A 20,518-nucleotide genomic window follows, 5' to 3' on the forward strand; every position below is an offset into this window, starting at 1 on the left:
AAAAATGCTATGAAGGAGAAACTCTAAAGGCCACAAGATTAGTTAACGGCATCGAGTGGTGGTAGGATGGGTTGTTTGAGTCATGGAAGACCTCTCCTCGTGAGACATTTATGCTAAGAAGTGACTGATGAGTAGCAATTGGCTAAGTGAGCAGTGGAGGGAAGAGCACCGTGGGCGGAGGGAATATATGTGTCCGGCAGCTCTACCAAGAACTGAGGTGGAAGATTAAATCATGATTTGGGGGAAGCAATGGAGGGAGGAAGGTATGAGGAAGCTCCATTGTGCCTATAGTTACAAGCCTTGTCTCCAGTCCAACTTTATCAGTGATAAAGCCCATATCTTTTTTTTTTGGTCATGCCGCGTGGCATGCAGGATCCAAGTTCCCTGACCAGGGATTGAATCCGTGCCCCCTGCAGAGTTCTAACCACTGGACCGCCTGGGGAGTCCCAAGCCCATATCTTTTTATTTTTTTTATTTTTTAAACACTATTTTATTTATTGATGGCTGTGTTGGGTCTTCGTTTCTGTGCGAGGGCTTTCTCTAGTTGTGGCAAGTGGGGGCCACTCTTCATCGCGGTGCGCGGGGCCTCTCATTATCATGGCCTCTCTTGTTGCGGAGCACAGGCTCCAGACGCGCAGGCTCAGTAATTGTGGCTCACGGGCCTAGTTGCTCCGCGGCATGTGGGATCTTCCCAGACCAGGGCTCGAACCCGTGTCCCCTGCATTGGCAGGCAGACTCTCAACCACTGCGCCACCAGGGAAGCCCCCAAGCCCATATCTTTATCTCTCCATCGTCCTGATTTCCTTTCCCATTTCCTAACAGGTCCAGATCCCAGTTGAAAGGGGAAGAGGTGTGATGATCAGCCCCCAAACACCAATACAAGACAGGGGCCACATCCTGTAGGGTCTTGTAGACCATGTGATCGATTTTGAGATAAAAGTAATGGGTCATTGAAGTGTTTTTTAAATTGTGGTAAAATATGCATAACATAAAATTAATCATTTTAAGGGTACAGTTCAGTGACATTAAGTACATTCACACTGTTGTGCAACCATCACCACCATCCATCTCCAGAACTTCTTCATTTTCCCAATCTGAAACTCTGTACCCATTAAACAATAACTCTCCATTCCCTCTTCCCTCAGCCCCTGGCAATCACTATTTTACTGTCCCTAAGAATTTTACTACTATAGGTAACTCATATAAACATTATATATATAATATATAACAATATTTGTCCTTTTTTGTCTGGCTTATTTCACTTAGCATAATGTGTTCAATTCATGTAGCATGTCAGAATTTCTTCATTTTTAAAGCTGAATAATCTTCCATTGTATGTATATATTACACTTTTTAATCCACTCATCCATTGATTTTTGTTTATTCATCCTTCCATCACCAAAGTGTTTTAAGTACACTTTGATCAGATTTCCAGTTTAAAAGATCACTTAGCTGTCAGGTGGAGATTTGATCAAGGGTGAGTGAGAGGGATGTGAAGGAGGTCAGTTGCAAAGGTCTCGGCTGCTGTGGGTCAGGCTGTGATCAGGGAGATGGGGAGAAGTAGATTTAAGGGCAAGTGGGAGACTGCACAGGATCTGGGCTTTTCAGGTTTAGCGTGGGAAGAACAAATTGTCAAGGAATGCTAGATTGAACTCAGTTTTCCTTAAGGACTCGGAGCTGAGGGGGTCCATTGGGCTGAAGATAAGGTGCCCTCTCTTGACATCTCAAGCTTCCTCTCACCAGCTCTGCTTTCTGGGGAACCCAGATTGAACCACCAAGAAACGTTCTCATTATAATTTGGCTTTCCCTGTGGCCTTCTAACTGAGAGAGGACACACCAGTCTTCTGGTATGTACATTCTTGTTAAATTTATCTTTGTAAATTCTTAGATTGTTACCTGCTTTAATGATTGAATCAGACTCTGTTGCTTCGTTATTGTCAATCCATCGATGAAAGATGAATCTCCTCCTGGAGGGCTGCAGGAAGTCAGTTTTGACATTGTAAAGCTGAGTCCCAAACTCAGGACCAAGGGAGATCCTGCCTTGTGGGTCTTTCTCCTGCCAGTCAGATTTCTCATGGAGACACCCTTCTGTACCACTGTATTATATGCTGAGGGTTCTAGCTAAATTCTAGGTGAGTCTAGCTAAGAAGGCAGGTGATCAAGAGGGAGTGTAGTTATGCCATGTGCCCACAGCTTGCCCCTTCTACTGCTGGTGGAGCTGTAAACTTTTTTTTTTTAATTGAAATATATGTGCAGATCCTGTTCTTAAACAGGTGAAACTAATCTATGTGGAAGAGGGGTGGTAACTGATGGGGAAGGTGAAGGAATCTTCTGGGGTGATGGAAATGTTCTGTGTCTTGATCTGGGTGGCAGTTACATGGGTGAATATATATGTAAAAATTACCTGAACTCCACACTTCATATTTGTGTTCTCTGCTGTTATGTAGATGAGACCGCAATGTAAAAGAATGCATTCTGAAGGCAACATAGCAATGCCCACTAAAATATAAGCTCCTGGAGAGAAGGGGCTTGTCTGTTTTGCTGGCAGCTGTTTGCCCAGAGCCTAGAATAAGGCTCGATACATTATAGGCCCTCAATAAGAGCCTAATGAATGATTAGAAAGGCTTAGAATAAAATGTTAAATGAAAAAAAGTTCCAAAATTGCACAACTTTGTAAGTACTCTGTGATTGCAGTGTTGTAAAAATAATGGACAGGAAAAGATTAGAAGGAAATGGAGTGAAACGGTGTTGGTGGTTGTGTTGAATAGTGGGATTATAGGAGATAATTTATTTTTTATTTTTATTGAGGTGACTGATTTAAAACATTATGTAAGTTTCAAGTGTACAACATTATATTTCTACTGCTGCATACCCTACAACGTGCTCACTACCAAAAATTTAGTTTGTATCCATCACCATACAGTTGATCCCCTTTTAAACATTTCACCTCCCCTCTGCCCCTTTCCCTCTGGTAACGGCTACTCTGTTCTCTGTATCTACATGTTTGTTTTTGTTTAGTTTGGTTTGTTCATTCATTTTGTTTTTGTTCATTTGTTTATTAGTTTTTTATATTCTACATATGAGTGAAATCCATGCAGAATTTGCCTTTCTCTGTCTGACTTATTTCACTTTGCATGATATCCTTGAGGTCCATCCATGTTGCTGCAAATGGCAAGATTTCATCTTTTTTAAATGGTTGATTAGTATTCCATTGTGTGTGTATGTGTGTGTGTGTATCACATCTTTTTTTAAAAAACGTATATATATATATATTTAAAATTTATCATTTTTGGCTGCGTTGGGTCTTTGTTGCTGCACATGGGCTTTCTCTAGTGGCGAGCAGGGGCTTCTCTTCGTCGTGGTGCGTGGGCTTCTCATTGCAGTGGCTTCTCTTGTTGCAGAGCACGGGCTCTAGGCATGCGGGCTTCAGTAGTTGTGACACGCGGGCTTCAGTAGTTGCAGCATGCAGGCTCTAGAGCATTTGGTCTTTCAGCAGTTGTGGCGCATGGGCTTAGTTGCTCTGCGGCATGTGGGATCTTCCCAGGCCAGGGCTTGAACCTGTGTCCCCTGCATTGGCAGGCGGATTCTTAACCACTGTGCCACCAGGGACGTCCCATCACATCTTCTTTATCTATTCTTCTGTTGATGGGTGCTTGCATTGTTTCCATATCTTGGCTATTGTAAATAGGGCTGCTATGAACATGGGGGTGAAGATAAGGAGATATTTTTTCCTTGATGAACGTCTTCCCCTTTCTGTTCTGTTTGTGATTCTTTATGTGACATCATTTGGAAATAGAAGCTAACACTGAGTGAATGCTTATTCTGTGCCAGGCTTTACACTTTACATTAAATGTACACTTTACATTTTTTAGCTCATTTAATTTTCACAATAACCTTATGAGGTAGGTATTTCTCCCCATTTTACAGATGGGGAAACTGAGGCACAGAGAGGTTAAGGAATCTGACCAAAGCTACACAGCCTTAAGTAGCAGATCTGGAAGGGAGGCCCAGCGGTAGTCTGGCTCCAGAGGCTACAGGCTTAACCATTATGCTGCACTGCTCCTCAAAAACTAATGTCAAAACCCTAACTTTGAGGCCTTTGTGACTGTGAGCCCCTGGACAATGAGCCCCTTTGCTCTCCTCTCCTTGGGATTGACCCTGTCTTCTGGGAGGCCCCAAATAGTTGAGCACCTCAAAGGAGTGAAGAGGGGAGTGAGGCGTGGAGAACCAGCACCAGAAGAAAACAGGGGAGCAGGAGGGTCGAGGCCTGCCCTAAACAGAACCGCAATCCCCCCACTCCTCACCCTGGGCTGTCACGGGCCTGGGGCCACGGGCCAGGTCCTGCCATCCACTTCCTGGAAGCCGCCCCTCCCCCACGCCCTACACCCTCCCAGTCACTCTGTTCCTGGAAGTTAAAGGAACTGGGCCGCATGTTTATGTGGCCAGAGCAGATGCCTGTCTTTGGCTCTCACCACCCACGGGAGGGCTCGGTGCTGCTGGCTGATAGGATTTGAGCTCCTGCCCAGCTGCTCACCTGCTGTGTGGCCTGCGGCGTGTTCCTTGACCTCTCACGAGCCTCAGTTTCCCCATGTACATAACAGAGATACTAAAAGCACCTGAAGGGATTGAAGGCAACTGTGTGGATGACTCATTTGGCACTGCCGTCTGGCAAACTAGAGCACCCAGACAGGGTAGCTATTGTTACTGTTATTATCCTGCCACCCTCATTCTCTTCAGGGCCGCGGAAGGCCTGGAGAGATTCGCTGAAAAGGCAATCAAATGTCTCGGCTGCCAAGAGGGAATGCCTTTCTAATCAGCACAAACGTCAGCGTCCAGTTATTAATACCCAACCAGCCCCATCAGCTCTTGGATTTAGCATTCCAATGACGAGGTGGAGGGTGGGAAGGCGGGGCTGGGGAACAGGTGGCCGAGGGCTGGAGAAGGAGCCCGCACTCTCTGTGGGAGCGGCCCTTCCAGGCCTCGCAGGCAGCACCTAGCCCCTTCTCCCGCCAGACACCCTCCACCTGCAGCCTAGGGTCTGGGAAGGTGCGAAATTCCTGCACGAAGTCAAGCTCCAGGCAGTCAGATTCTCAGTCCCCTAAGGACACAGCACTGTCCTTCCAGGGATCCAATGCCCAAGTGAGCAAGGCCCCCCAGTGGTGCCCCCAGAAGAGACAAATCAACTCATGGAATGGTGGAATGTTGAAGGTGGAACGGGGCTCAGAGAGCCCCCAACCCGCCCTAGTGGCTTACAACTCAGCCTCTGGGCTAAGACAGACTGGGGTGACTAGGAAAAATCGATATCTCTTCGTTTCCTCCACTGTTAACTGGGAACAATATTTTCAAGTCTTTCATGTAATATAAACATTTTCATTTGGCTGTTGAAAGAACAAATGAAATAACTCATATAAGCACAGGGCTTAGTGTGCAGTGTGTCTGGTAAAGAGTAGGTGTTGGTAGTATAACCTCTTCTTTCCCACGTTACTTCCTTCTTGCTCCTTCCCATGTGAGTGGCAGACCTCAAGGAACAAAGCTCTTCCAGGAATTTCCCAGACAGTGCTTCTTTGTTTTCTTAAATGACTTAAAAAAATTAAAACTTTAATTTTTTTTTTTTTTTAACTTTGGATTTATTTATTTATTTATTTATTTATTTATGGCTGTGTTGGGTCTTCGTTTCTGTGCGAGGGCTCTCCCCAGTTGTGGCAAGCGGGGGCCACTCCTCATCGCGGTGCGTGGGCCCCCCACCATCGCGGCCCCTCCTGCTGCGGAGCACAGGCTCCAGACGCACAGGCTCAGCAGTTGTGGCTCACGGGCCCAGCCGCTCCGCGGCACGCGGGATCCTCCCAGACCAGGGCCCGAACCCGTGTCCCCTGCATTGGCAGGCAGACTCTCAACCACTGCGCCACCAGGGAAGCCCCAAAACTTTAATTTTTTAGAGCGTTTTGAGGGTCACAGTAAAAGTGAGCAGAACGTACAGAGTCCCCATATACCCCTGTCCTTCCCACACCCTGCCTCCCCCACCATCACCGTTGTGCACCGCAGCAGTACATTTGTTACAGTCAATAAACCGGCATCGACATATTATTGTCACCCAAAGTCCATAATTGACATCACTCTTTGTGTGTATGGGTTTTGACAAACATTTAATGACGTGTATCTACCATTATAGTACCATACAGAAAATTTTTATTGCCCTGAAAATTCCCTGCGCTTCACCTATTAATCACTCCCTCTCCCCAAACCCCTGGCAACCACTGAACTTTTTAACTCTCTCCATACTTTTGCCTTTTTCAGAATGTCATATTGTTGGAATCATACAATATGTAGCCTTTTCAGATTGACTTGTGTCACTTAGTAATATGCCTTTAAATTTCCTCCATGTTTTTTTGTGGCTCGATAACTCTTTTTCGGTGTGTGTGCTGAATAATATTCTATTGTGTAATGGCTTGTCTCACAGTTTATTTATCCATTCACCTACTGAAGGACATCTCGGTTGCTTCCAAGTTTTGGCAATTGTGAATAAAACTGCTATAAACATTCACATGCAGGTTTTTGTGTGGATATAAATTTTCAACTCATTTAGGTAAATGTCAAAGAGTATGATTGCTAGATCATATGGTAAGAGTATGTTTAGTTTTGTAAGAAATTGTCAAACTGTCTTCCAAAGTGGCTGTACTGTTTTGCAGTCCAAATAGCAATGAATGAGAGCTCCTGTTGCTTCACATCCTGACGAGCATTTGCTGTGGTCAGTGTTTCAGATCTGGCCATTCTAATGGGTGTGTAATGGTATCTTGTTGTTTTAACTGACAATTCCTTAATGACATATTATGTTGTATGTCTTTTCATATGCTTATTGGCCATCTATGTATCTTCTTTAGTGAGCTGTTTGGATCTTTTGCCCATGTTTTAATAAGGTTGTTAATATTCTTATTGTTGAGTTTTAAGAATTCTTTGTATATGTTAACTTCTTTTTTTCTTTTAATATTTATTTATTTATTTATTTATGTGGCTGTGTCGGGTCTTAGTTGTGGCATGGGGAATCAGTAGTTGTGGTGCACAGGTTTAGTTGCTCCACGGCATGTGGGATCTTAGTTTCCTGACCAGGGATCGAACCTGCGTGCCCTGCATTGGAAGGTAGATTCTTAACCGCTGGCCTACCAGGCAAGTCCCCTGGATAACAGTTCTTTGTCAAATGTCTTTTGCAGATATTTTCTCCCAGTCTGTGGCTTGTTGTCTCATTCTTCTGACCGATTTTTATTAATGATTCAATGTGTTTTTTTCCTGTTATTAAAAAATGTATTCTTTTAATTATGTGTCACATGAATAGCAGAAAGGCTTGACTTTGCTAGTGCTTTCATCTATGAGGGACCTCACTTTTGGCAGGTGCACCAGGCAATGTGGCATCCTGCATGTTCTGTGTTGTGGCCCAGAGAGGGAGTGTGACTGGTGGAGATTGCACAGCTTGTTCTCGAAGATGATACGTCCAACTCACTTGCATAACCTTCACAGGTAACCAGAGAACTATCTTATTTGGTCTGTATGAGATTCCTGGAATTCTCCTTTTTTCTTGACTTTAACAAAATTGTAGAAACCATAATATGACAACAGCAGATATTTTCTGAAAAGGAAAAATTTAAAAACCATCCAATTCATCACACCATTTCACTTTTCTGAGAATTTTGTCTATCTAGCAAATGTTGGGACAAGATAGCATCTTAGGGTACCTTGTACTTTTTTATTTTACTTGTTTCCAGGTTTTAGTTTTCAAAATGATATTTTAGAACGGTTGCATCATAGTCTATCTGTTCCTCAAGCATGCCAAGTTCATGGCTACTCTGGAGTGGGCTTCCTGCAGGTTGCTGTGAGGCTGGCTCCTCCATACCGTTCAGGTCCCCTCCTTGGGGGGCCTTGCTTGAACATCTTATCTAAAGCCGTCCCCCCTGATTGCAAGTCTCTCTCCATCCCATTATCCTGTTTTATTTTCTTGATGGCATTTATTTTTATTGTTTTATTTTTATAAATTTAATTAATTAATTAATTAATTTTTGGCTGCGTTGGGTCTTCATTGCTGCGCACCGGCTTTCTCTAGTTGCGGCGAGCGGGGGCTACTCTTTGTTGCGGTGCGCAGGCTTCTCTCACTGCGCTGCTTCTCTTGTTGCGGAGCACTGGCTCTAGGTGCACGGGCTTCAGTAGTTGTGTCACATGGGCTTAGTTGCTCCGCATGTGGGATCTTCCCAGACCAGGGCTCGAACCCATGTCCTCTGCATTGGCAGGAGGATTCTTAACCACTGCACCAGCAGGGAAGCCCGATTGCGTTTATTACTATCAGAAATTCTTTATTTATTTCTGTGTCTGTCTTCTCCCACCCGAATATAAATTCCACGAGGACAGGGAACTTTTCTATCTTGCTTGCTCTGTATCTCCAGTGCCTACAACAGTGCCTGGCACATAGTAGCCATTCAATAAATATTTATTTAATTGACTCAAGAATTCAGAAAACCACAGTTTTTCTAGTCGGTCATTGATTTCCCATTTTTTTTTAACTTATTAGTTGATGCTGTAATAGATGTCTTGGGGAATCAGTGTAGGAAGGTTTTGGCAAAAGACTTGGGTTCCTCTCTTACCTCTGTCATTTACTAACTTCGTGACATTGGCCAGTTTATTTAACTTCTCTGAATCTAGGTTTCCTTATTTGAAATGAGGATAATATTAGTGCCTACCTCATAGAGTTACTGTGAGGACTGAATAAAATAATGTACATAAAGCACTTAGCACTATGCCCATGAAATACAGAGCAAGTAACATTAGCCAACCATTACCAGTGCTCTAAGTATTTTCCAGGTGTTGGCTCATGTAATCCTCAAAGCCGCCCTATTAGCTGGTTGCACACCCCTGCTTATTTTGTGAAAATTCACTGAGCTGCACATTTATTTGTATATTTTTCTGTATTTGGATTATAGTCAATAAAATTTTGCTTAACAACAATAACAACGAAAGCCCTAGGAGTAGGAATCTTTATCACCTCCATTTTACAGATGAGGAAACTGAGGCTCCAAGAGGTAAAGTCACTAGTTCAAGATCACAGAGAGTAAGTGGTGAGGCTGAGGCTCTGGAATCTGTGCTCTCAACTGCAGCTCTTAATGCCCTTCTCAGTGCCTGGCCTGTTCAAACACTCATTAAAGAGTACCTTTTATTACTATAACATTTAACATTATTGTTGTTTAAAATTTTTCTTCTATTTTAAATAATGCTTCAAAGTATACCTTTGGGCATTTATGGCTTTTCTCTGCTTTTAAATTATTTCCCTTAGATACAATCCCAAGGATAGACTTAAGTGGGGTAAATGGGGCCCAGAGTCACCCGAAAGTGACCTGCTCAAGATCACACACAAGTAGTGGTGCTTGGAGTAGGGTCATCATGCACAGGTGTTTGTGTTGTTTACTTCACAGGGGCACTGGATCCAGGGGTGAGTGGACTTCCGAGAGGAGGTCCAGTAGGAGCCAAGCCTTGGGCAGGGCTTGAATGGGCAGAGGAGTGAGGGCACTCCAAGTGAAGGCACATAGGAGGGGAGAATGAGGAAGATATGATGGTGAAATATGGGAAAGCAGTCTCAAAGGAGTGGAGAATCAGAAAAAAGAGTATATTAAGAGATAGGTAGGGCTGGATCTTTCACTCATTCCACAAATGTTTGCTAGGCTCCTACTACATGCCAGGGATTGTGAATATATCAGTGAACAAGCCCATCCAATCCCTGTACTCATGGAACAGATACTTCATTGGATGGAGGTGGTGACATAAATTGACAAGGAAATTGAGTAAAACAATTACAGATTGTGATAAATTTAAGGAAAGAACAGGTGCTAAATCCAGGAGTAATGGGATGGGGACCTATTTAAATAGAGTGGCTAATGAAGGCCTCTTTGGAAAGGTAACGTCTCAGTTGAGAAAGGGAAGAGACTATTTTAGGCAGAGCACACCATATGTGCAAAGGCCCTGAGGTGGGTGCTTCAGAGAGGGCATTCAAAGCCAGGTAGAAGAAGGTCTTGTGGGGGTTGTAAGTTCAGAAGTCATTTCAGACAGTCTTGAGCAAAGGACATTTCCCTCCATCCCAGGCTGATCTTTCTTCTGAGTTCAGCTGTATTTTTCCTTCTGTCCACTGGTTGACCTCACAGAGCAGTCACTCCAAAGTCATGTGTCTTCCCCAAACAGCTCCCTCTCTCCAACTGTGCTTCCAGTTCTCTATACTCTCCCAGACTGTTGCCAAGCTCTTGATTCTTCCTTCCTCATTCTCTCACTTCTATCCCTTCTTTGGCCTCCTTTCTAGACCAGGGAGGCAATGAGATACTGTGGTGCAGTGGGTCACACACAACAAGCACTTTGGCATCACACAGACCAGGGCTCAACTGCCAGCTCTGCCATTCAGTGAACTTCACCAGGTCTTGGTTTTCCGGGAGTTATACCTTGCTGGTGTTTGGGGAGTCAGACGAAATGATGATGCTCGTGGCAGCAGCTGACACACAGTAGGTGTTTGATGAATGACAGTACCTTGCCCTTTCCCTACCAATCTTGGCAATAGTCTTGTTTTCTTCATACCTTGGCTCTTCATAACTGCAAAGCAGAGAGATGGTAAAGATCTGGGGCAACCATTGACTCCCTAAGTCTCTCTCTGGAAGAACCAAATCCCGAAGTACTCCTTTATCAAAATATTTTAAACTGCTTAATTTGTAATCTTAATACCTATCATTAACTGGAGGTTTACTACATGCTGGTTACTGTGCTAAGTGCCTTATACACTCTCTTCTCATCCTCATGACAATCCTGCAAAAGAATTTCCATTATTATCCCCATTTTATAGTTCAGGAAACTGAGGTTCAGAAAAGTGAAGTGACTGGTTTAAAATCACATCGCTAGTTAAGGCATGAAATTGGACCTTGAGCCCATGTTTTTCAAGCACCAAAAAACCCAAAAGAAAACAATCCTGTGTGCCCAACCATTAGGCCATCCTGCCTCATAGCCTATCTGCAAAAGCAGGGGGAGCCAACATGGTTCATTTCCTGGATAACAGGAGACCCGGTGAGATGAGAGATTTTCCCAGAGTCTCATAATGGACTGGATACTAAGCCAGGCATTGGTGGGCCTGACCCCAGACCGCAAACTTGCCCCAGCAGAGGGAACTGGGTGCTCTGAGACCTCAGGGTGGCCTAGACCTTCCTCCTTGAACTGGAATGCCTCCACAGAGCAACAGAACCATAAACACAAGTGGCCCTTTCAACAGGACACTGGGCCTGAGTCATGGAGTATTTATAGATGGGCCTCCTCTCAGCTTTGCCAGGATTTATCAAGTTCACTTGGGGTTCGAAGGGTGACAACCTGTTTGTTATCCAAGGTGCCATAGCAGGCTGTTGAGACATCCTCCAAGAACAAGGCCTGGAGTCCTGCCCATGTTTAGACTTGACCTGACCCCTCCACAGCAGACTGAGGCAACGCTCCCTACCCCAGCTGTGTCACCTTCTCCCAAATAACCCCTGCGCCCGCCCCAGCACAACCACACACACACATGCACGTGCACGCGCATGCACACACACACAGTGAACTCATGGTCTCGAATTAAAAATGGGACAGGAATGCTGCTTCTCTCAGGAAGACCTCTTGGATTGATCTGGGAAGTTTAAAAACCTTCCCTAGCCCCACTGCTCCTAGGGAGTGAAACTTCTCATTGGTCAGATAATTGAATTATGCATAACATTGTCATAATAACATTGACTGAGGACCTTCTCTGTACCAGATATTAAGCTAAGAGTTTTAATGTTACCTTTTTTAATCCTCAAATAATTTAATAAGTTGGATATTAATTTAGTATCATCTTTATAGATGAGGGAACTGAGGCTCAGAGAGGTAAAGTAACTTGCCTAAGACCACACAGCCAGTAAGTAGCAGGGCCAGACTCAAAATCTAGGTCTTGTGGCTCGTGGGCTCTAGAGCACGGGCTTAGTTGCTCTGCGGCATGTGTGATTTTCCCGGGCCAGGTCTCAAACCCGTGTCCCCTGCATTGGCAGGAGGATTCTTAACCACTGTGCCACCAGGGAAGCCCCTATCCTGACTTTTAAAAGCTTAGATTAGTTTGGGCTGTTTTGAACCTTGTGAAGATAGAATCGGACAGTATGTACTCTTTTGTTCACCATTCTTTGTGAGATTCATCTATGTCTTTACATGTGGCAGTATTTGTTCATTCTCACTGCTGTATACTATTCACTATGTGACCACACAACAATTTCTTTATTTGTTCTGTTGATGGACATTGGGCTTGTTTCCAAGGTTTTGCTACTACAAACAATATTGCAGAAAACATCCTTGTATGTAAATAGATCTATAGATCTGAATATCTATCTATACTTATCTAGCTAACTATGTATATCTTTCTGTCATCATCTTTCTAGTTTTTTGATAAAGTAGATTCCTCAGAATACAACTGCTGAGTCACATGTATAAATATATTACATTTTGATTTTGTCAAATTGCACCCCCTCCCCCAAGGTCAAGAGTAGTGGCAGGGTCCATTGCCCTATACCTTCACCAACCTTGGATACTATTAATCTTTAATTTTTGTCAACCTTATAGAGGAAAAATCAGGTTTTATTGTGGTTTTAATGAGATTTTTAAAATTAGTGAGAACCAGTGCCTTGTTTTGTTTGGTTTTGGGGAAGGGGCATTGGCATTTATTCTTTTGTAAGTTGCTTTTTTATAGCCTTTGCTTGTTTTTAGAACGTTAATATGTTATAGCTATTGACACGTGGGTTTCTTCTGTTTTTTCACAACGGTCACTTGTCTCTTAATCTTTGTTTATGGAGCAACTGCAGGTTTAAATATAGTTTGTTTTCCGCCTGCTTACTGTTTATGACCTGGATCATCTGAGCGTGTGTGTGGCAAACCCCAGGTTCAAGCTGGTGGGGGTGGAGAGCAGCAGGCCGGGTGGGGTGGGGAGCTGGCCCCCAAGACCCTCTGGGGTACAAGCACTGGAACATCAGGGTCAACACTGAGCCCTGGATCTTGAGTTTGCCGTGAGCTTCTTTCAGCCCCTTTCCGGGTCTTCCCAGTGACGCCCTGGCCTCTCTATCAGTGAAGAGAGTCTCTCGCATAGCCCAGGGGCCAGGCGAGGGTCAGGGTGAGTCAGGGCCAGGGTTAATGGGGCAGTAGAGGGAGAGAAATTTTAAGAGCAAGGGCTAAGCAGCCCCAACCCTCTGAGTTCAAATCCTGAACTCTGTGAGTTCAAGGCCTATCTTAGTCTGCTCGAGGTGCCATAACAAAATACTACAGGCTGGGTGGCTTAAACAATAGAAATTTATATCTCATAGTTCTGGAGGCTGGGAAGTCCAAGATCAAGGTGCTGGCAAGGTAAGTTTCATTCCGAGGCCTCTTTACTTGGCTTGTAGATGGCTGCCACCTTGCTGTGTGCTTACCCGGCCTTTCCTCATGTGTGTGCATGAAGAGAGAGGGGAAGCAGGCTCTCCTGTCTCTAGGGGCACTAGTCCCATTGGACTAGGACCCCAACTCATGACCTTATCTAACCCTAATTACCTTCCAAAGGCTTCATCTCCAAATACCATCACATTGGGGGTTAGAGCTTCAACATATGAATTTCAGGGAGACACAAACATTAAGTTCATAGAAATTGCCCCAGACTATTTCCTAGACGTGTAACCTTAGGCAACTTACCTAATCTCTCTGTGACTCAATTTCCTTATCTGTAAAATGGGGATGATAACAGTATCGACCTCATGAATTAATAGATTAATTAATAGCTATAAAACACTTAGAAAAGACTGTGATAACCAGCCTCCAAGATGGTCCTCAATAATTCTTGCCTCCTGGTACTCATATCCTTGTGTGGTCCACCCACCACTGTACTGGGTTGATCTGTGTGACCAATAGAATACAGCGGAAATGATAGTGTGGGATGTCTGAGTCTAGGTCATCAAAGACATTGCTACTTTTTACGGACCCTCCCAAGTCGGTCCCCAACATGGGTCCTTCTGCCTGGTGTTGTTCAAGCCAATAGAATGAGACCGAGTTAGGTTCGGAAGCAAAGGAAAACTTTACTCTTTTTTTTTTAAAATAAATTTATTCATTTTATTTATTTATTTTTGGCTGCATTGGGTCTTCATTGCTGCACGTGGGCTTTCTCTAGTTGCAGTGAGCGGGGGCTAGTCTTCATTGCGGTGCGCAGGCTTGTCATTGCGGTGGCTTCTCTTGTTGCCGAGCAGGGGCTCTAGGCGTGCGGGCTTCAGTAGTTGTGGCACGTGGGCTCTAGAGCGCAGGCTCAGTAGCTGTGGTGCACAGGCTTAGTTGCTCCGCGGCATGTGGGATCTTCCCGGACCAGGGCTCGAACATGTGCCTCCTGCATTGGCAGGAGGACTCTCAACCACTGCGCCACCAGGGAAGCCCAAGCTTTACTCTTTGATCAAAGAATGGAGAGGTGCGAGCTCCCGCAAAGGCTGTGGGGTGGGCTGCTCTATAGGGTTCTTGTCAGCAGAGGTTGGGGTGGAGTTCTTGTGGGTCGGGGCAGCTGTGCTGCTCAGGCTCCAGATCGCAGTGCCGGGCGCAGTGTCTCTGCACACAGCCTGCTGCCACCATCCTGAATTGTAGTGTCATGAGCAGCACTTCTGCACGTGGCCCTGCAGAGCTGATGTGTCAGCACAACCATTTCCCACTAGGAACTCTGGTCTGAAATGTCGAGTGCAAGGCCTCTGCACGTGGCACCCTGTGAGCAAGTGAAACTACACTAAGCACAAAGGAAAAAAACAGACTTTATTTTATTACCCAGATTCTATTTTTATTCCCCAGGAATTGTTCATGGACTTTGCTGGTGACAAATCCCTCCTCTGTCTTCTGTCCTGCTCCTCTTTCTTGAGGGGCGCTGAGGGGCAAAGAGGTCCGTCTTCTGCAACTGCTTCCTGCTGAGTTTGGGCGTCATCATAACCTCAGGAGAGAAGCAGAATTTCTCCTCAGCTGCCTTTAGATTGTCACCAGGCCTTAGCCCTGACTGTTCATGTCCCTGAGCAACCACCATTGGAAGTTTTATAGATTCTAACCTTTTGGAGACAAAGGACACCAGACAATTTAAGATACATGGCTCAAATATCAGCAAGAGGACAAAGGTTATTATTAAGGGGCCCAGGAAAGGTAGAAACCAAGTGACACTGGGGAGGGCCTGTTTCACCTGCTGCATATTTGTTGGGCCAGATGAGGCTGCCTGGCCTGTCTGCCAAGTTGCTTTTCCTAGTAGCCTGTGTGCACTTTCTTCAATCAGGCCACTTGCATTAACATGAAAGCAACTTGACCTATTGGCCAGTGCACAGACCCCTCCCTGGTCAGCTAACAGATAATCTAGGGCAATTTGGTTATCTAGGACCATAGCAGCCAGTGAGCCAACAGATTTTTGTATGGGGTTTAAGGGTTTGTCCTGCTTCACATGTCAAATTTTTTCTAATAAGTTGAAGTTGAGTCCAGTCTCATTGGCCACTGTTGTACTGTGGCTGTTATGTTTTTTACATTGACAGTGTTATATATGGTTCCCCTGGCCAGGATCACTAGCACCCTTATGAGTGCAATGACTCCTGCAATTAGTAGTCCTGTGACTCTTCTGGAATGTCATGGCTTCTTCCTAAGGGTAATGGTCTGATTGTAAACTTTTTTTTTTTTTGATGGGGACCATTTTTAAAGTCTCTATTGATTTGTTACAATATTGCTTCTGTTTTTTTATGTTTTGGTTTTTTGGCCACTAGGCATGTGGGATCTTAGCTCCCCGACCAGGGATTGAACCCACACCCCCCTGCGTTAGAAAGCGAAGTCTTAACCACCAGACCGCCAGGGAAGTCCCCCGACTGTAAACTTAATTAAAGTTTGGATCTGGTCCCACAGTTCTTATGGTGACATATCCCCTCTAAGCACTGAGATGCCCAGCCCCACGCTGAGTTGGGGGGCTTACCCGCGAACACGTATCCTCTTCGTAAGTGCACCAGCCCTGTGTCATTGGTTTGAATCTTTGAAGGGGCAGTGCTCTGGTTTTTCATCCATGTAAGTATATCCAGGGTCCTATTAGGGTACCCAGGTACCAAACTCGACTGTTTTCCCTCGTTGGACTGCCTGAGTCACATAATTGTTGGTGCTATTGACCCCTAAGTGTCACAGCTGGGACCAGCTGCGACTTCAACTTGTTAACAATTTACTGCCTGCTGGGAAGAGGGTGCTATTTAATGCTTCCTCCTTGGTTATTGGGGTTCCTCTTAAATATGTCTGACGGTCCTTTCCTGTTTCAGGTTGGGCGCGACAGATCCAACAATCAGTGAATTTCCATCCTTCCTGAATATCTCTGATCATGTTATAGAAGAAAGTTTTTTGCCATGGGGCGACAGTGGGGAGGACGTTTTAATTCCCCAAATGGGAAGTATAAATTGGAAGTATAGGGCCCTCATTTTGCAAGCACTGGGGTAAATGTGTCTGTGGAGGGGGGGCAAAGAAGACTCAGCACGATGGCAGCAATTACCAGGGTATCTTGTGTGCTGCCAGTTTTCCAGGTTTTTAGGTTCACCCAGTCTCCTGGCTGGAAGGAGTGTAGGGCCAGGTCAGTGGGTGTGGGAAGCACCTGGTTACCTTATTTGTTGACAGCTTTCATGGTTTCTCCTACCTGGAGGGCATACTTGAGTTGTTCCATTTCATGGGGGCTAAGGTGTCCCTTCTCTCGGGCTTGGGAATGGGTCTACCAGACATGAGTTCAAATGCACTTAACTTTAAACTTATCTCTTGGGGCTAACTGAATGCAGAGCAGGGCAATCAATAGCAACTTAACCCAATTTTCTTTGGTTTCCTGACATAGCTTGACTAAGGCCCATTTCAAGGTTTGATTGGATCTCTCTACTTTCCCTGGTGATTAGGGCCTCCAGGATGAGTGCAAGGTCCATTTTATGCCCAAGCCACCCGTTATCCCCTTTATCACTTGAGACACAAATGCTGGACCATTATTGTTTTGTCCAGGGAGGTTTGTCCTCAGCCATTAACATTATCATCTTGTGCCCTTTGTCTAAGGGAATACCAGTCTGCAATTTGTCTCCCATTAGGAGGATAGTAGCCCCCGATTTGTGTAAAATATCTCTTCCTAGCAAGGGTATAGGGCATTTGGGGACATACAGGAAAGAATGGTGGGTGAGCATGTGTGCATCCAATTTACATTCTAATGGCTTTATGAATGCCCATTCTTGGGCCTTCCCTGAACCATTTTACATTTTACCCCCATCATTTTACAAGTCTTGTGACCAGTTTTGCCTGATCTGGGGTTCAGAACCGAGTAAGTGTCAACTGAGACTTCAATAGGCTTTCCCCTCTATGTGCAGGGTCAGCGGGGCTCCTTGGGGGTCAATTGGAATGCCAGCTTAGGAGCCCCCTGGCCTGTCTTTCTTCATCTATTTGGACCATCTGCCTTCGAGGGTAGTGGCCAGAATCTGCCATTTCTGCCCCCCCTTCAGGGGTGGCAAGGACATTCTCTCTTCCAGGGTCCCTCTTTTTTACATATGGCACACTGATTGGGTCCTAGTTTCCTTGGCTTGAGATAGCCCCCTTGGTAGGGGCCAGGGGTCACTTACTGGAGTTGAGAGTCTCTGTGGGCAGTTAGTCCAGATTCCTGTACTGACCAGTTGACATTGGAGGGTAATAGCCAGTAGGTGGGTTTGACTCTGGGCCTTTTTATCCTCTGACTTTTCTTCCTCTATAGCTCTGTTATCTCTGGGGAGTAGTTCATAGGGCTCCCCAGCCCACTTCAGAGAAACTAGCACTGACCAGAAGAGGTCAAGTTACTGCTCACGTACCTACTTTGGGATCCTTTTGCACTCAGGTGTCCCTGGAGCCTTTTCCTGAACTTGGATTGAGTGTCCTTGTTTCATTTTGTCAAGCATCCTCATTACATGGGCCTTTTCCCAGTCTCACCTCTTGGCTCACAGGGCTGGCCACTTTCCTTTACCAAACTGAAATGACTATAGAGAATGCTATTGTTGACCCCTGGAGGTCAACGAGGAGAACAAAAAGCCCTGGTGTGGCCACACTGCCTGGTACAGGGGCCAAGAGGTGCACTACTGGCGAGACAGTGGGAAGACTGCTGTAGCTCCCCCTCGTTCACAGGTCCCCAATATTCCCTGGGTGTCTGGTACGGAGAAAAAACCAGTCAGAGGCAGTGGGCAGACATGCACGAGTTTCAATCTCCAATCCCCAGTGATGCCACAGTGTGATCCCCTCAAGGGGGCGCAGTCCAGATGACTCAGTGCCGCGCTGTGTGTGCACCACACCCGGTATCAGTGTGCTGGGCAGAGTTACACCGAATTTGACTGAAGCCTGCTGCAGTTCTACCCTGTCAGAGTGAACTCAAAGATCAGAGTCAATCATTCTCAGGTGAACCTCCCAAAGCCTCCGCCATCCTCTTGCTGGAGCCAGGGCAAGTTCAGAGCCTTGTGGATAGGTGCAGGTTAAAAGGGCATGGTGTGTCCCATCCGGGATGCCAAAATTTTGTTACTGACCCTCCCAAATTGGTCCCCAACAAGGGTCGTTCAGCCCCAATGTAGTTCAAGCCAATAGAACGAGACCGAGTTCTAAGACTGAGTTTGGTTCAGAAGCAAATGAAAGCTTTATTCTTTAATCGAGGGATGGAGAGGTGTGAGCTCATGTTCTAGAGCACACGCTCTCCTCAAAAGGCCATCAGCAGGGCTGCTTTACAGGGTTCTTGCCCGCAGGGAGTAGGGGCAGAGCTCTTGTGGAAGAGGTGCAGCTGTGCCGCTCACAGGCCCAGATCGCAGTGCTGGGCCCAGCATCCCTGCACAGGGCCCACCACTACCATCTTGAATTGCAGTGTCGTGTGCAGCGCTTCTGCACACGGCCCATCGAGCTGAAGTGTTGGGCGCAGCCATTTTGCACTAGGAGCTTTGGTCTGAAGTGGCAGGCGCAAGGCCTCTGCATGCGGTACCCTATGAGCAAGTGAAACTAGACTAAACACAAAGGGGGAAGAAAAAGGTTAGACACTATTTTATTACCCAGATTCTATTTGTATTTCCTGGGAATTGTTAATGGGCTTTGCTGGTGGCAACTTCTGTCTTGCTCTTTTAGGTCAGTCTCTCTGCGGGGGAAGCCAGACACCATGCTACGAGGATGCTCAAGCAGCCCTGTGGAGAGATACAGTTGCTGGGGAACTGACACCTCCCACAAACTTGCCAGCCATGTGAATGAGCCATCTTGGAAGTGGATCCTCCAGCTCCAGTCAAGCCTTAAGATTAACTGAACTGTACTCCCAGCCAACATCTTCACTACAACCTCATTAGAGACACTGAGCTGGAACCACATGACAATAGTATTGACCTCATAAGTTAATAAAGAGCTGCTCTTGAATTTCTGACCCACAGGAACTGTGTGAGATAATAAATGTTTATTATTGTTTTAAGTTGCTAAGTTTTGTGAAAATAAGTTGTGCAGCAACAGATAACACACAGACCATGCATGGGGTCATCTGTAGTAACTGTTCAATAAATGTCAGCCAGTATCAGTCCCCTGACAGAGAATATTAGCAACAACGTTTGCTGAGTGTCTGTCACTTGCCAGGTGTGTGCCATGTGCCTGGGCAAATTGAGTCCCTCCTCTGCACCATGAATTTTCAGCAAGGGGTAGAGTGTTGGCAACAGTCACCCAGAACCCTAGACTTTCCAGGCTGGAAAGACCCAGAGATACCTTTACTCTACCTAACTCTCATTTTACAGATCAGAAAACTGAGGTACAGAGGTTAAATAATCTGCTCAAAGTAACAGAACTGAAATGTAGAGGAGCCTAAACTTGAACCCAGATCCATTAGTGCCTGGCAGCCTCTTCCTTGTTGCTCTGCACTCTCAGGGCCTTATAGTAAGGGTTTATTGCATCTCATTGTTTATAAAGCACTTTTGATACTTTAGTTCAGGATCATTTATGTAGAGCCCCCTGCAGACCTTATTCCCAACCCATGTTCCCTGTCGCTGGGGCAGTCCCTTTCTCTAAACGCCATCCACTCCCCAGAGCCCTTGTAGCTGCCCACAATGGTCATCTGGATCTGGGGATAGGGGGAAGAGGCCCATAGGGCTTCCAGCCCTGAGTGGTGAGATCCTGAGATGCTCTGCTGCCCTTCCAGGCCCAGTGGGCTTTGCCCTGGCACCTGGGGCACTGCATCATGACCTAGACCCCATGGACCTGCCTCTGGCAACTGCTCTGGCTTTAGCCTCTGGATCCAGTGACCTATCTGTTTGCTCCTGTGATTTGGGATGATTCTTCAATGAGGATGACATCAAAGCATGTGACAGGGATCTCAAACCATAAGAAAAACAGTGCCCATCCCACACCCTTTCTGAGGGTACTCCAGGAACGAAGGAGGCTCAAGGGGAAATCCAGAGGAAGAGGCGGGGCAGGCCCAGCCCTCCGGGGAAGGTCATGGGGGCTGCAGGGAGAACGGCACACAGCACAC

At 45.8% G+C, this 20,518-nt stretch overlaps 2 long non-coding RNA genes across 2 annotated transcripts in view; both read left to right on the forward strand.

The window, feature by feature from the left end:
• LOC309642229 overlaps positions 1 to 19,474 on the forward strand; it is a 30,252-nt gene extending 10,778 nt beyond the window's left edge. The window contains exon 2 of the long non-coding RNA XR_014253060.1: positions 19,144 to 19,474. This is a non-coding gene — a long non-coding RNA (uncharacterized lncRNA). The remainder of the gene's footprint in view (positions 1 to 19,143) is intronic.
• On the forward strand, positions 11,731 to 16,543 carry LOC309642222. Its single transcript, XR_014253055.1, has 3 exons — positions 11,731 to 13,392; positions 14,842 to 15,155; positions 16,317 to 16,543. It is a non-coding gene; the product is annotated as an uncharacterized lncRNA (long non-coding RNA).
• Positions 19,475 to 20,518: the final 1,044 nt, after the last annotated feature.

Source organism: Balaenoptera physalus (genome assembly GCF_965194825.1).
Source record: "Balaenoptera physalus genome assembly, chromosome: 1".
Classification (NCBI taxonomy): Eukaryota; Metazoa; Chordata; class Mammalia; order Artiodactyla; family Balaenopteridae; genus Balaenoptera; species Balaenoptera physalus.